Raw genomic sequence first — 14,018 nt, forward strand, 5'->3', positions numbered from 1 at the left:
GAGGTAATTGTCTTTGGTTATTGCCATGAACCTGTTTCCCTTATGAGATATACAAGTTTCAGTTTCCCAGTCTATATCTGGGTAGTTGAAGTCCCCCATAATAACCACCTCATTATGATTTGCCGCCTCGTCTATCTCGTTTAGTAGTAGATTTTCTGTGGACTCTGGTATATTAGGTGGTTTATAGTAAACTCCTATTAGTAATTTATTGTTGTTTTTAGCTCCATGTATCTCTACCCACAGTGACTCCACATGTTCATGTCCCTCACTTATATCTTCTCGGACTGTGGGCTTTAGACAGGACTTTATATAAAGGCAGACCCCTCCCCCTCTCCGGTTTTGACGATCCTTTCTAAACAGACTGTAACCTTGTACATTAACTGCCCAGTCATAGCTATCATCCAGCCATGTCTCAGTTATTCCCACTATGTCATAGTCCTCCTCACACATCACTAATTCCAGTTCACCAGTTTTATTAGTCAGGCTTCTGGCATTAGTATACATACATTTGAGAGGTTTATGTATATTTTTTACCCTACACCTTTCCTTCTGAACTGTTCTAGTCCCTCCTTCCATTCCTCCCCCATTCTTATTACCTTGCCCCCGGTCTCTATCTGCACTATCTTCCCCTCCTATAACGTAATTACCCTCCCCCCCAGTCCCTAGTTTAAACACTCCTCCAACCTTCTAGCCATCTTTCTCCCCAGCACAGCTGCCCCTTCCCCATTGAGGTGCAGCCCGTCCCTACGATAGAGCCTGTAGCAGATAGAAAAATCTGCCCAGTTCTCCAGGAACCTAAACCCCTCCTTCCTACACCAGTTCTTGAGCCACTTGTTAATCTCCCTAATCTCCCATTGCCTTTCTTGTGTGGCTCGTGGTACAGGCAGTATTTCGGAAAATACTACCTTTGAGGTCCTTGCCCTCAGCTTTTGACCTAAATCCCTGAAATCATTTTTAAGGACTCTCCACCTACCTCTAACTTTGTCATTGGTTCCGATATGGACCATGACCGCTGGATCGTCTCCAGCCCCTCCCAGTAATCTGTCAACCCGATCCGCGATGTGTCGAACTCTAGCGCCAGGAAGACAGCACACTGTTCGGCGATCACGGTCTTTGTGACAGATTTCCCTATCTGTTCCCCTAATAATGGAGTCTCCCACTACCAGCACCTGTCTGGCCTGCCCTGCTCTCCTGGTTCCCTGCTTACTGGAGCTGACATTCCCCTGACTGGCAGAGGAAGTGTCTGGCTGCAGCAGTGCCGTCCCCGGACTGACATCCCCTCATCTGCCAAACGTGCAAACTTGTTGGGGTGTGTCAGATCAGGGCTAGCCTCCCTGGCACTCTTCCCTCTACCCCGCTTTCTAACTTTTACCCAGCTAGCTACCTCACTTTCCTCAGCCTCCTCTCTGTCACCCTCCCCCTCATCTACCCCAAAGAGTGCTTGCTCGGTGAGAAGCAAACTCTTTTGCAAATTATCAATGCCTCTCAGTGTTGCAACTTGCCCATTTAGAGACTCGATCTGCGATTCCAAACGGGTAATTTGCTCACATCTAGAACAAAGATATACACCCCTGAACTCCTGTTCCAGGACTGCATACATCATGCAAGATGTGCACTGGACTGCGTTGTAAATTGTGCAACACCTACTAAATGGGGATTACAACAGTAAAAAAGTAAAACAGTATAAATGATTTAGATTTAGACCCTGTCTGCTGTAGTCGAAGGACCACGTAAAATTAAGCCAACAACACACAAGGAAATTATATCCAACCTTAGTTTCCAAACTCCTTTTCTTAAACTCCTTGTTTTTTAACTCCACTTAATAAGAAGCCACTTAGTAGAGCAAGCCTCAGAAAGAGCAGGCTCTGAAGAGTGTAAGTGGGTCAATTTATAGCACCTGGTTGCCCTGGGCACTGCGCCATACATGTACGCGTGGGTCCTCTACGGGTTAACACATAAACATAGGAACTGTATTAAGGTTATTAGCAGGTTTGGCTATATACACATATAAGCTATATTAGCAACCTAGGACAGGTCTTAGCTGGCCATCATTATGTTTTTTACATGTTCTATTTTTTTCCTTATAGTTTTTCAGTGCTTCCGTGCTACCCTCCTGTTTTAGTGTTTTATATGCTTTCTTTTTGTCATTTATTGCTTTCTTTACAGTTCTATTTATCCACATTGGTTTCTTTTTGTTCCTTAACCTTTTATTACCATACAGTATGTACCTCTCACAATGACTTTTTAGGATGTTTTTAAAGATATCCCATTTTGTGTCTGTATTTGTGAGGACTTTGTCCCAGTTAGTTTGGCCTATGGCCTCTCTTAGTTGGCTAAATTTAGCTTTTTTGAAGTTTGGTATTTTTGTTCCTCCCTGTAGAAACGCTCTTTTGAATGATAATTGGAAGGTTATTACTTTATGGTCACTATTTCCCAGGTGTCCCCCAACCTGCACGTCTGTTGTTCTGTCAGGTCTATTGGTTAATACTAAGTCCAGTATGGCCGTCCCTCTAGTCGGGTCCTGAACCAGTTGGGAGAGGTAATTGTCTTTGGTTATTGCCATGAACCTGTTTCCCTTATGAGATATACAAGTTTCAGTTTCCCATTTAGTATGTACGGGTGACTTGCATTTTTCCTTCCCATGTGCATAACTTTACATTTATCAGTGTTAAACCTCATCTGCCACTTATCTGCCCAAGCCTCCAATCTATCCAGATCCCTCTGTAGCAGTATACTGTCCTCATCAGTGTAAATTACTTTACACAGTTTAGTGTCATCTGCGAAAATTGATACTTTACTATGCAAGCCTTCTACAAGATCATTAATAAATATATTGAAGAGAATAGGGCCCAATACTGACCCCTGAGGTACTCCACTAGTGATAGTGACCCAATCTGAGTATGTACCGTTAATAACCACCCTCTGTTTTCTATCACTCAGCCAGTTACTTACCCACATACAGATGTTTTCTCCCAGTCCGAGCATTCTCATTTTATATACTAAACTTTTATGTGGTACAGTGTCAAATGCTTTGGAGAAGTCCAGATATACGACATCCATTGATTCGCCGCTGTCAATTCTAGAACTTACCTCCTCATAGAAACTGATTAAATTAGTCTGACATGACCGATCCCTCACGAAGCCATGCTGATATGGCGTTATTTGCTTATTTCCGTTGAGATGCTCTAATATAGCATCTCTCAGAAAACCTTCAAACAGTTTACCCACTACAGATGTTAAACTTACCGGCCTATAGTTTCCAGGCTCTGTTTTTGGCCCCTTTTTGAATATTGGCACCACATATGCCACGCGCCAATCCTGTGGGACATTCCCTGTCAGTATAGAGTCCGCAAATATCAGAAATAAGGGTCTGGCTATGACATTACTTAATTCCTTTAGTGAATTTATTTTCCTCAGTGAATACATTGGAGAAAAAAATGTTTAACAGCTTTGCTTTCTCCTCGTCGCTCTCTGCGACTCCCCCCTCATTACTCTTTAAAGGGCCAACACCTTCAGATTTATACTTTTTAACATTTATATAATTGAAGAACATTTTAGGGTTAGTTTTACTCTCTTTGGCAATTAATCTCTCGGTCTCTAGTTTGGCCGCTTTTATTTGTTTTTTACATGTTCTATTTTTTTCCTTATAGTTTTTCAGTGCTTCCGTGCTACCCTCCTGTTTTAGTGTTTTATATGCTTTCTTTTTGTCATTTATTGCTTTCTTTACAGTTCTATTTATCCACATTGGTTTCTTTTTGTTCCTTAACCTTTTATTACCATACAGTATGTACCTCTCACAATGACTTTTTAGGATGTTTTTAAAGATATCCCATTTTGTGTCTGTATTTGTGAGGACTTTGTCCCAGTTAGTTTGGCCTATGGCCTCTCTTAGTTGGCTAAATTTAGCTTTTTTGAAGTTTGGTATTTTTGTTCCTCCCTGTAGAAACCCTCTTTTGAATGATAATTGGAAGGTTATTACTTTATGGTCACTATTTCCCAGGTGTCCCCCAACCTGCACGTCTGTTGTTCTGTCAGGTCTATTGGTTAATACTAAGTCCAGTATGGCCGTCCCTCTAGTCGGGTCCTGAACCAGTTGGGAGAGGTAATTGTCTTTGGTTATTGCCATGAACCTGTTTCCCTTATGAGATATACAAGTTTCAGTTTCCCAGTCTATATCTGGGTAGTTGAAGTCCCCCATAATAACCACCTCATTATGATTTGCCGCCTCGTCTATCTCGTTTAGTAGTAGATTTTCTGTGGACTCTGGTATATTAGGTGGTTTATAGTAAACTCCTATTAGTAATTTATTGTTGTTTTTAGCTCCATGTATCTCTACCCACAGTGACTCCACATGTTCATGTCCCTCACTTATATCTTCTCGGACTGTGGGCTTTAGACAGGACTTTATATAAAGGCAGACCCCTCCCCCTCTCCGGTTTTGACGATCCTTTCTAAACAGACTGTAACCTTGTACATTAACTGCCCAGTCATAGCTATCATCCAGCCATGTCTCAGTTATTCCCACTATGTCATAGTCCTCCTCACACATCACTAATTCCAGTTCACCAGTTTTATTAGTCAGGCTTCTGGCATTAGTATACATACATTTGAGAGGTTTATGTATATTTTTTACCCTACACCTTTCCTTCTGAACTGTTCTAGTCCCTCCTTCTATTCCTCCCCCATTCTTATTACCTTGCCCCCGGTCTCTATCTGCACTATCTTCCCCTCCTATAACGTAATTACCCTCCCCCCCAGTCCCTAGTTTAAACACTCCTCCAACCTTCTAGCCATCTTTCTCCCCAGCACAGCTGCCCCTTCCCCATTGAGGTGCAGCCCGTCCCTACGATAGAGCCTGTAGCAGATAGAAAAATCTGCCCAGTTCTCCAGGAACCCAAACCCCTCCTTCCTACACCAGTTCTTGAGCCACTTGTTAATCTCCCTAATCTCCCATTGCCTTTCTTGTGTGGCTCGTGGTACAGGCAGTATTTCGGAAAATACTACCTTTGAGGTCCTTGCCCTCAGCTTTTGACCTAAATCCCTGAAATCATTTTTAAGGACTCTCCACCTACCTCTAACTTTGTCATTGGTTCCGATATGGACCATGACCGCTGGATCGTCTCCAGCCCCTCCCAGTAATCTGTCAACCCGATCCGCGATGTGTCGAACTCTAGCGCCAGGAAGACAGCACACTGTTCGGCGATCACGGTCTTTGTGACAGATTTCCCTATCTGTTCCCCTAATAATGGAGTCTCCCACTACCAGCACCTGTCTGGCCTGCCCTGCTCTCCTGGTTCCCTGCTTACTGGAGCTGACATTCCCCTGACTGGCAGAGGAAGTGTCTGGCTGCAGCAGTGCCGTCCCCGGACTGACATCCCCCTCATCTGCCAAACGTGCAAACTTGTTGGGGTGTGTCAGATCAGGGCTAGCCTCCCTGGCACTCTTCCCTCTACCCCGCTTTCTAACTTTTACCCAGCTAGCTACCTCACTTTCCTCAGCCTCCTCTCTGTCACCCTCCCCCTCATCTACCCCAAAGAGTGCTTGCTCGGTGAGAAGCAAACTCTTTTGCAAATTATCAATGCCTCTCAGTGTTGCAACTTGCCCATTTAGAGACTCGATCTGCGATTCCAAACGGGTAATTTGCTCACATCTAGAACAAAGATATACACCCTTGAACTCCTGTTCCAGGACTGCATACATCATGCAAGATGTGCACTGGACTGCGTTGTAAATTGTGCAACACCTACTAAATGGGGATTACAACAGTAAAAAAGTAAAACAGTATAAATGATTTAGATTTAGACCCTGTCTGCTGTAGTCGAAGGACCACGTAAAATTAAGCCAACAACACACAAGGAAATTATATCCAACCTTAGTTTCCAAACTCCTTTTCTTAAACTCCTTGTTTTTTAACTCCACTTAATAAGAAGCCACTTAGTAGAGCAAGCCTCAGAAAGAGCAGGCTCTGAAGAGTGTAAGTGGGTCAATTTATAGCACCTGGTTGCCCTGGGCACTGCGCCATACATGTACGCGTGGGTCCTCTACGGGTTAACACATAAACATAGGAACTGTATTAAGGTTATTAGCAGGTTTGGCTATATACACATATAAGCTATATTAGCAACCTAGGACAGGTCTTAGCTGGCCATCATTATGTTTTTTACATGTTCTATTTTTTTCCTTATAGTTTTTCAGTGCTTCCGTGCTACCCTCCTGTTTTAGTGTTTTATATGCTTTCTTTTTGTCATTTATTGCTTTCTTTACAGTTCTATTTATCCACATTGGTTTCTTTTTGTTCCTTAACCTTTTATTACCATACAGTATGTACCTCTCACAATGACTTTTTAGGATGTTTTTAAAGATATCCCATTTTGTGTCTGTATTTGTGAGGACTTTGTCCCAGTTAGTTTGGCCTATGGCCTCTCTTAGTTGGCTAAATTTAGCTTTTTTGAAGTTTGGTATTTTTGTTCCTCCCTGTAGAAACGCTCTTTTGAATGATAATTGGAAGGTTATTACTTTATGGTCACTATTTCCCAGGTGTCCCCCAACCTGCACGTCTGTTGTTCTGTCAGGTCTATTGGTTAATACTAAGTCCAGTATGGCCGTCCCTCTAGTCGGGTCCTGAACCAGTTGGGAGAGGTAATTGTCTTTGGTTATTGCCATGAACCTGTTTCCCTTATGAGATATACAAGTTTCAGTTTCCCATTTAGTATGTACGGGTGACTTGCATTTTTCCTTCCCATGTGCATAACTTTACATTTATCAGTGTTAAACCTCATCTGCCACTTATCTGCCCAAGCCTCCAATCTATCCAGATCCCTCTGTAGCAGTATACTGTCCTCATCAGTGTAAATTACTTTACACAGTTTAGTGTCATCTGCGAAAATTGATACTTTACTATGCAAGCCTTCTACAAGATCATTAATAAATATATTGAAGAGAATAGGGCCCAATACTGACCCCTGAGGTACTCCACTAGTGACAGTGACCCAATCTGAGTATGTACCGTTAATAACCACCCTCTGTTTTCTATCACTCAGCCAGTTACTTACCCACATACAGATGTTTTCTCCCAGTCCGAGCATTCTCATTTTATATACTAAACTTTTATGTGGTACAGTGTCAAATGCTTTGGAGAAGTCCAGATATACAACATCCATTGATTCGCCGCTGTCAAGTCTAGAACTTACCTCCTCATAGAAACTGATTAAATTAGTCTGACATGACCGATCCCTCACGAAGCCATGCTGATATGGCGTTATTTGCTTATTTCCGTTGAGATGCTCTAATATAGCATCTCTCAGAAAACCTTCAAACAGTTTACCCACTACAGATGTTAAACTTACCGGCCTATAGTTTCCAGGCTCTGTTTTTGGCCCCTTTTTGAATATTGGCACCACATATGCCACGCGCCAATCCTGTGGGACATTCCCTGTCAGTATAGAGTCCGCAAATATCAGAAATAAGGGTCTGGCTATGACATTACTTAATTCCTTTAGTGAATTTATTTTCCTCAGTGAATACATTGGAGAAAAAAATGTTTAACAGCTTTGCTTTCTCCTCGTCGCTCTCTGCGACTCCCCCCTCATTACTCTTTAAAGGGCCAACACCTTCAGATTTATACTTTTTAACATTTATATAATTGAAGAACATTTTAGGGTTAGTTTTACTCTCTTTGGCAATTAATCTCTCGGTCTCTAGTTTGGCCGCTTTTATTTGTTTTTTACATGTTCTATTTTTTTCCTTATAGTTTTTCAGTGCTTCCGTGCTACCCTCCTGTTTTAGTGTTTTATATGCTTTCTTTTTGTCATTTATTGCTTTCTTTACAGTTCTATTTATCCACATTGGTTTCTTTTTGTTCCTTAACCTTTTATTACCATACAGTATGTACCTCTCACAATGACTTTTTAGGATGTTTTTAAAGATATCCCATTTTGTGTCTGTATTTGTGAGGACTTTGTCCCAGTTAGTTTGGCCTATGGCCTCTCTTAGTTGGCTAAATTTAGCTTTTTTGAAGTTTGGTATTTTTGTTCCTCCCTGTAGAAACCCTCTTTTGAATGATAATTGGAAGGTTATTACTTTATGGTCACTATTTCCCAGGTGTCCCCCAACCTGCACGTCTGTTGTTCTGTCAGGTCTATTGGTTAATACTAAGTCCAGTATGGCCGTCCCTCTAGTCGGGTCCTGAACCAGTTGGGAGAGGTAATTGTCTTTGGTTATTGCCATGAACCTGTTTCCCTTATGAGATATACAAGTTTCAGTTTCCCAGTCTATATCTGGGTAGTTGAAGTCCCCCATAATAACCACCTCATTATGATTTGCCGCCTCGTCTATCTCGTTTAGTAGTAGATTTTCTGTGGACTCTGGTATATTAGGTGGTTTATAGTAAACTCCTATTAGTAATTTATTGTTGTTTTTAGCTCCATGTATCTCTACCCACAGTGACTCCACATGTTCATGTCCCTCACTTATATCTTCTCGGACTGTGGGCTTTAGACAGGACTTTATATAAAGGCAGACCCCTCCCCCTCTCCGGTTTTGACGATCCTTTCTAAACAGACTGTAACCTTGTACATTAACTGCCCAGTCATAGCTATCATCCAGCCATGTCTCAGTTATTCCCACTATGTCATAGTCCTCCTCACACATCACTAATTCCAGTTCACCAGTTTTATTAGTCAGGCTTCTGGCATTAGTATACATACATTTGAGAGGTTTATGTATATTTTTTACCCTACACCTTTCCTTCTGAACTGTTCTAGTCCCTCCTTCCATTCCTCCCCCATTCTTATTACCTTGCCCCCGGTCTCTATCTGCACTATCTTCCCCTCCTATAACGTAATTACCCTCCCCCCCAGTCCCTAGTTTAAACACTCCTCCAACCTTCTAGCCATCTTTCTCCCCAGCACAGCTGCCCCTTCCCCATTGAGGTGCAGCCCGTCCCTACGATAGAGCCTGTAGCAGATAGAAAAATCTGCCCAGTTCTCCAGGAACCCAAACCCCTCCTTCCTACACCAGTTCTTGAGCCACTTGTTAATCTCCCTAATCTCCCATTGCCTTTCTTGTGTGGCTCGTGGTACAGGCAGTATTTCGGAAAATACTACCTTTGAGGTCCTTGCCCTCAGCTTTTGACCTAAATCCCTGAAATCATTTTTAAGGACTCTCCACCTACCTCTAACTTTGTCATTGGTTCCGATATGGACCATGACCGCTGGATCATCTCCAGCCCCTCCCAGTAATCTGTCAACCCGATCCGCGATGTGTCGAACTCTAGCGCCAGGAAGACAGCACACTGTTCGGCGATCACGGTCTTTGTGACAGATTTCCCTATCTGTTCCCCTAATAATGGAGTCTCCCACTACCAGCACCTGTCTGGCCTGCCCTGCTCTCCTGGTTCCCTGCTTACTGGAGCTGACATTCCCCTGACTGGCAGAGGAAGTGTCTGGCTGCAGCAGTGCCGTCCCCGGACTGACATCCCCCTCATCTGCCAAACGTGCAAACTTGTTGGGGTGTGTCAGATCAGGGCTAGCCTCCCTGGCACTCTTCCCTCTACCCCGCTTTCTAACTTTTACCCAGCTAGCTACCTCACTTTCCTCAGCCTCCTCTCTGTCACCCTCCCCCTCATCTACCCCAAAGAGTGCTTGCTCGGTGAGAAGCAAACTCTTTTGCAAATTATCAATGCCTCTCAGTGTTGCAACTTGCCCATTTAGAGACTCGATCTGCGATTCCAAACGGGTAATTTGCTCACATCTAGAACAAAGATATACACCCTTGAACTCCTGTTCCAGGACTGCATACATCATGCAAGATGTGCACTGGACTGCGTTGTAAATTGTGCAACACCTACTAAATGGGGATTACAACAGTAAAAAAGTAAAACAGTATAAATGATTTAGATTTAGACCCTGTCTGCTGTAGTCGAAGGACCACGTAAAATTAAGCCAACAACACACAAGGAAATTATATCCAACCTTAGTTTCCAAACTCCTTTTCTTAAACTCCTTGTTTTTTAACTCCACTTAATAAGAAGCCACTTAGTAGAGCAAGCCTCAGAAAGAGCAGGCTCTGAAGAGTGTAAGTGGGTCAATTTATAGCACCTGGTTGCCCTGGGCACTGCGCCATACATGTACGCGTGGGTCCTCTACGGGTTAACACATAAACATAGGAACTGTATTAAGGTTATTAGCAGGTTTGGCTATATACACATATAAGCTATATTAGCAACCTAGGACAGGTCTTAGCTGGCCATCATTATGTTTTTTACATGTTCTATTTTTTTCCTTATAGTTTTTCAGTGCTTCCGTGCTACCCTCCTGTTTTAGTGTTTTATATGCTTTCTTTTTGTCATTTATTGCTTTCTTTACAGTTCTATTTATCCACATTGGTTTCTTTTTGTTCCTTAACCTTTTATTACCATACAGTATGTACCTCTCACAATGACTTTTTAGGATGTTTTTAAAGATATCCCATTTTGTGTCTGTATTTGTGAGGACTTTGTCCCAGTTAGTTTGGCCTATGGCCTCTCTTAGTTGGCTAAATTTAGCTTTTTTGAAGTTTGGTATTTTTGTTCCTCCCTGTAGAAACGCTCTTTTGAATGATAATTGGAAGGTTATTACTTTATGGTCACTATTTCCCAGGTGTCCCCCAACCTGCACGTCTGTTGTTCTGTCAGGTCTATTGGTTAATACTAAGTCCAGTATGGCCGTCCCTCTAGTCGGGTCCTGAACCAGTTGGGAGAGGTAATTGTCTTTGGTTATTGCCATGAACCTGTTTCCCTTATGAGATATACAAGTTTCAGTTTCCCATTTAGTATGTACGGGTGACTTGCATTTTTCCTTCCCATGTGCATAACTTTACATTTATCAGTGTTAAACCTCATCTGCCACTTATCTGCCCAAGCCTCCAATCTATCCAGATCCCTCTGTAGCAGTATACTGTCCTCATCAGTGTAAATTACTTTACACAGTTTAGTGTCATCTGCGAAAATTGATACTTTACTATGCAAGCCTTCTACAAGATCATTAATAAATATATTGAAGAGAATAGGGCCCAATACTGACCCCTGAGGTACTCCACTAGTGACAGTGACCCAATCTGAGTATGTACCGTTAATAACCACCCTCTGTTTTCTATCACTCAGCCAGTTACTTACCCACATACAGATGTTTTCTCCCAGTCCGAGCATTCTCATTTTATATACTAAACTTTTATGTGGTACAGTGTCAAATGCTTTGGAGAAGTCCAGATATACAACATCCATTGATTCGCCGCTGTCAAGTCTAGAATTTACCTCCTCATAGAAACTGATTAAATTAGTCTGACATGACCGATCCCTCACGAAGCCATGCTCATATGGCGTTATTTGCTTATTTCCGTTGAGATGCTCTAATATAGCATCTCTCAGAAAACTTTCAAACAGTTTACCCACTACAGATGTTAAACTTACCGGCCTATAGTTTCCAGGCTCTGTTTTTGGCCCCTTTTTGAATATTGGCACCACATATGCCACGCGCCAATCCTGTGGGACATTCCCTGTCAGTATAGAGTCCGCAAATATCAGAAATAAGGGTCTGGCTATGACATTACTTAATTCCTTTAGTGAATTTATTTTCCTCAGTGAATACATTGGAGAAAAAAATGTTTAACAGCTTTGCTTTCTCCTCGTCGCTCTCTGCGACTCCCCCCTCATTACTCTTTAAAGGGCCAACACCTTCAGATTTATACTTTTTAACATTTATATAATTGAAGAACATTTTAGGGTTAGTTTTACTCTCTTTGGCAATTAATCTCTCGGTCTCTAGTTTGGCCGCTTTTATTTGTTTTTTACATGTTCTATTTTTTTCCTTATAGTTTTTCAGTGCTTCCGTGCTACCCTCCTGTTTTAGTGTTTTATATGCTTTCTTTTTGTCATTTATTGCTTTCTTTACAGTTCTATTTATCCACATTGGTTTCTTTTTGTTCCTTAACCTTTTATTACCATACAGTATGTACCTCTCACAATGACTTTTTAGGATGTTTTTAAAGATATCCCATTTTGTGTCTGTATTTGTGAGGACTTTGTCCCAGTTAGTTTGGCCTATGGCCTCTCTTAGTTGGCTAAATTTAGCTTTTTTGAAGTTTGGTATTTTTGTTCCTCCCTGTAGAAACGCTCTTTTGAATGATAATTAGAAGGTTATTACTTTATGGTCACTATTTCCCAGGTGTCCCCCGACCTGCACGTCTGTTGTTCTGTCAGGTCTATTGGTTAATACTAAGTCCAGTATGGCCGTCCCTCTAGTCGGGTCCTGAACCAGTTGGGAGAGGTAATTGTCTTTGGTTATTGCCATGAACCTGTTTCCCTTATGAGATATACAAGTTTCAGTTTCCCAGTCTATATCTGGGTAGTTGAAGTCCCCCATAATAACCACCTCATTATGATTTGCCGCCTCGTCTATCTCGTTTAGTAGTAGATTTTCTGTGGACTCTGGTATATTAGGTGGTTTATAGTAAACTCCTATTAGTAATTTATTGTTGTTTTTAGCTCCATGTATCTCTACCCACAGTGACTCCACATGTTCATGTCCCTCACTTATATCTTCTCGGACTGTGGGCTTTAGACAGGACTTTATATTAAGGCAGACCCCTCCCCCTCTCCGGTTTTGACGATCCTTTCTAAACAGACTGTAACCTTGTACATTAACTGCCCAGTCATAGCTATCATCCAGCCATGTCTCAGTTATTCCCACTATGTCATAGTCCTCCTCACACATCACTAATTCCAGTTCACCAGTTTTATTAGTCAGGCTTCTGGCATTAGTATACATACATTTGAGAGGTTTATGTATATTTTTTTACCCTACACCTTTCCTTCTGAACTGTTCTAGTCCCTCCTTCCATTCCTCCCCCATTCTTATTACCTTGCCCCCGGTCTCTATCTGCACTATCTTCCCCTCCTATAACGTAATTACCCTCCCCCCCAGTCCCTAGTTTAAACACTCCTCCAACCTTCTAGCCATCTTTCTCCCCAGCACAGCTGCCCCTTCCCCATTGAGGTGCAGCCCGTCCCTACGATAGAGCCTGTAGCAGATAGAAAAATCTGCCCAGTTCTCCAGGAACCCAAACCCCTCCTTCCTACACCAGTTCTTGAGCCACTTGTTAATCTCCCTAATCTCCCATTGCCTTTCTTGTGTGGCTCGTGGTACAGGCAGTATTTCGGAAAATACTACCTTTGAGGTCCTTGCCCTCAGCTTTTGACCTAAATCCCTGAAATCATTTTTAAGGACTCTCCACCTACCTCTAACTTTGTCATTGGTTCCGATATGGACCATGACCGCTGGATCGTCTCCAGCCCCTCCCAGTAATCTGTCAACCCGATCCGCGATGTGTCGAACTCTAGCGCCAGGAAGACAGCACACTGTTCGGCGATCACGGTCTTTGTGACAGATTTCCCTATCTGTTCCCCTAATAATGGAGTCTCCCACTACCAGCACCTGTCTGGCCTGCCCTGCTCTCCTGGTTCCCTGCTTACTGGAGCTGACATTCCCCTGACTGGCAGAGGAAGTGTCTGGCTGCAGCAGTGCCGTCCCCGGACTGACATCCCCCTCATCTGCCAAACGTGCAAACTTGTTGGGGTGTGTCAGATCAGGGCTAGCCTCCCTGGCACTCTTCCCTCTACCCCGCTTTCTAACTTTTACCCAGCTAGCTACCTCACTTTCCTCAGCCTCCTCTCTGTCACCCTCCCCCTCATCTACCCCAAAGAGTGCTTGCTCGGTGAGAAGCAAACTCTTTTGCAAATTATCAATGCCTCTCAGTGTTGCAACTTGCCCATTTAGAGACTCGATCTGCGATTCCAAACGGGTAATTTGCTCACATCTAGAACAAAGATATACACCCTTGAACTCCTGTTCCAGGACTGCATACATCATGCAAGATGTGCACTGGACTGCGTTGTAAATTGTGCAACACCTACTAAATGGGGATTACAACAGTAAAAAAGTAAAACAGTATAAATGATTTAGATTTAGACCCTGTCTGCTGTA

At 42.7% G+C, this 14,018-nt stretch overlaps 1 protein-coding gene across 1 annotated transcript in view; it reads right to left on the bottom strand.

Moving 5' to 3' along the window:
• Positions 1-14,018, bottom strand: part of LOC120998924 (vomeronasal type-2 receptor 26-like) — a 106,811-nt gene that overhangs the window by 42,152 nt on the left and 50,641 nt on the right. The gene's annotated exons all lie outside the window — the stretch shown is intronic.

This window comes from Bufo bufo, chromosome 4 (genome assembly GCF_905171765.1).
Source record: "Bufo bufo chromosome 4, aBufBuf1.1, whole genome shotgun sequence".
Classification (NCBI taxonomy): Eukaryota; Metazoa; Chordata; class Amphibia; order Anura; family Bufonidae; genus Bufo; species Bufo bufo.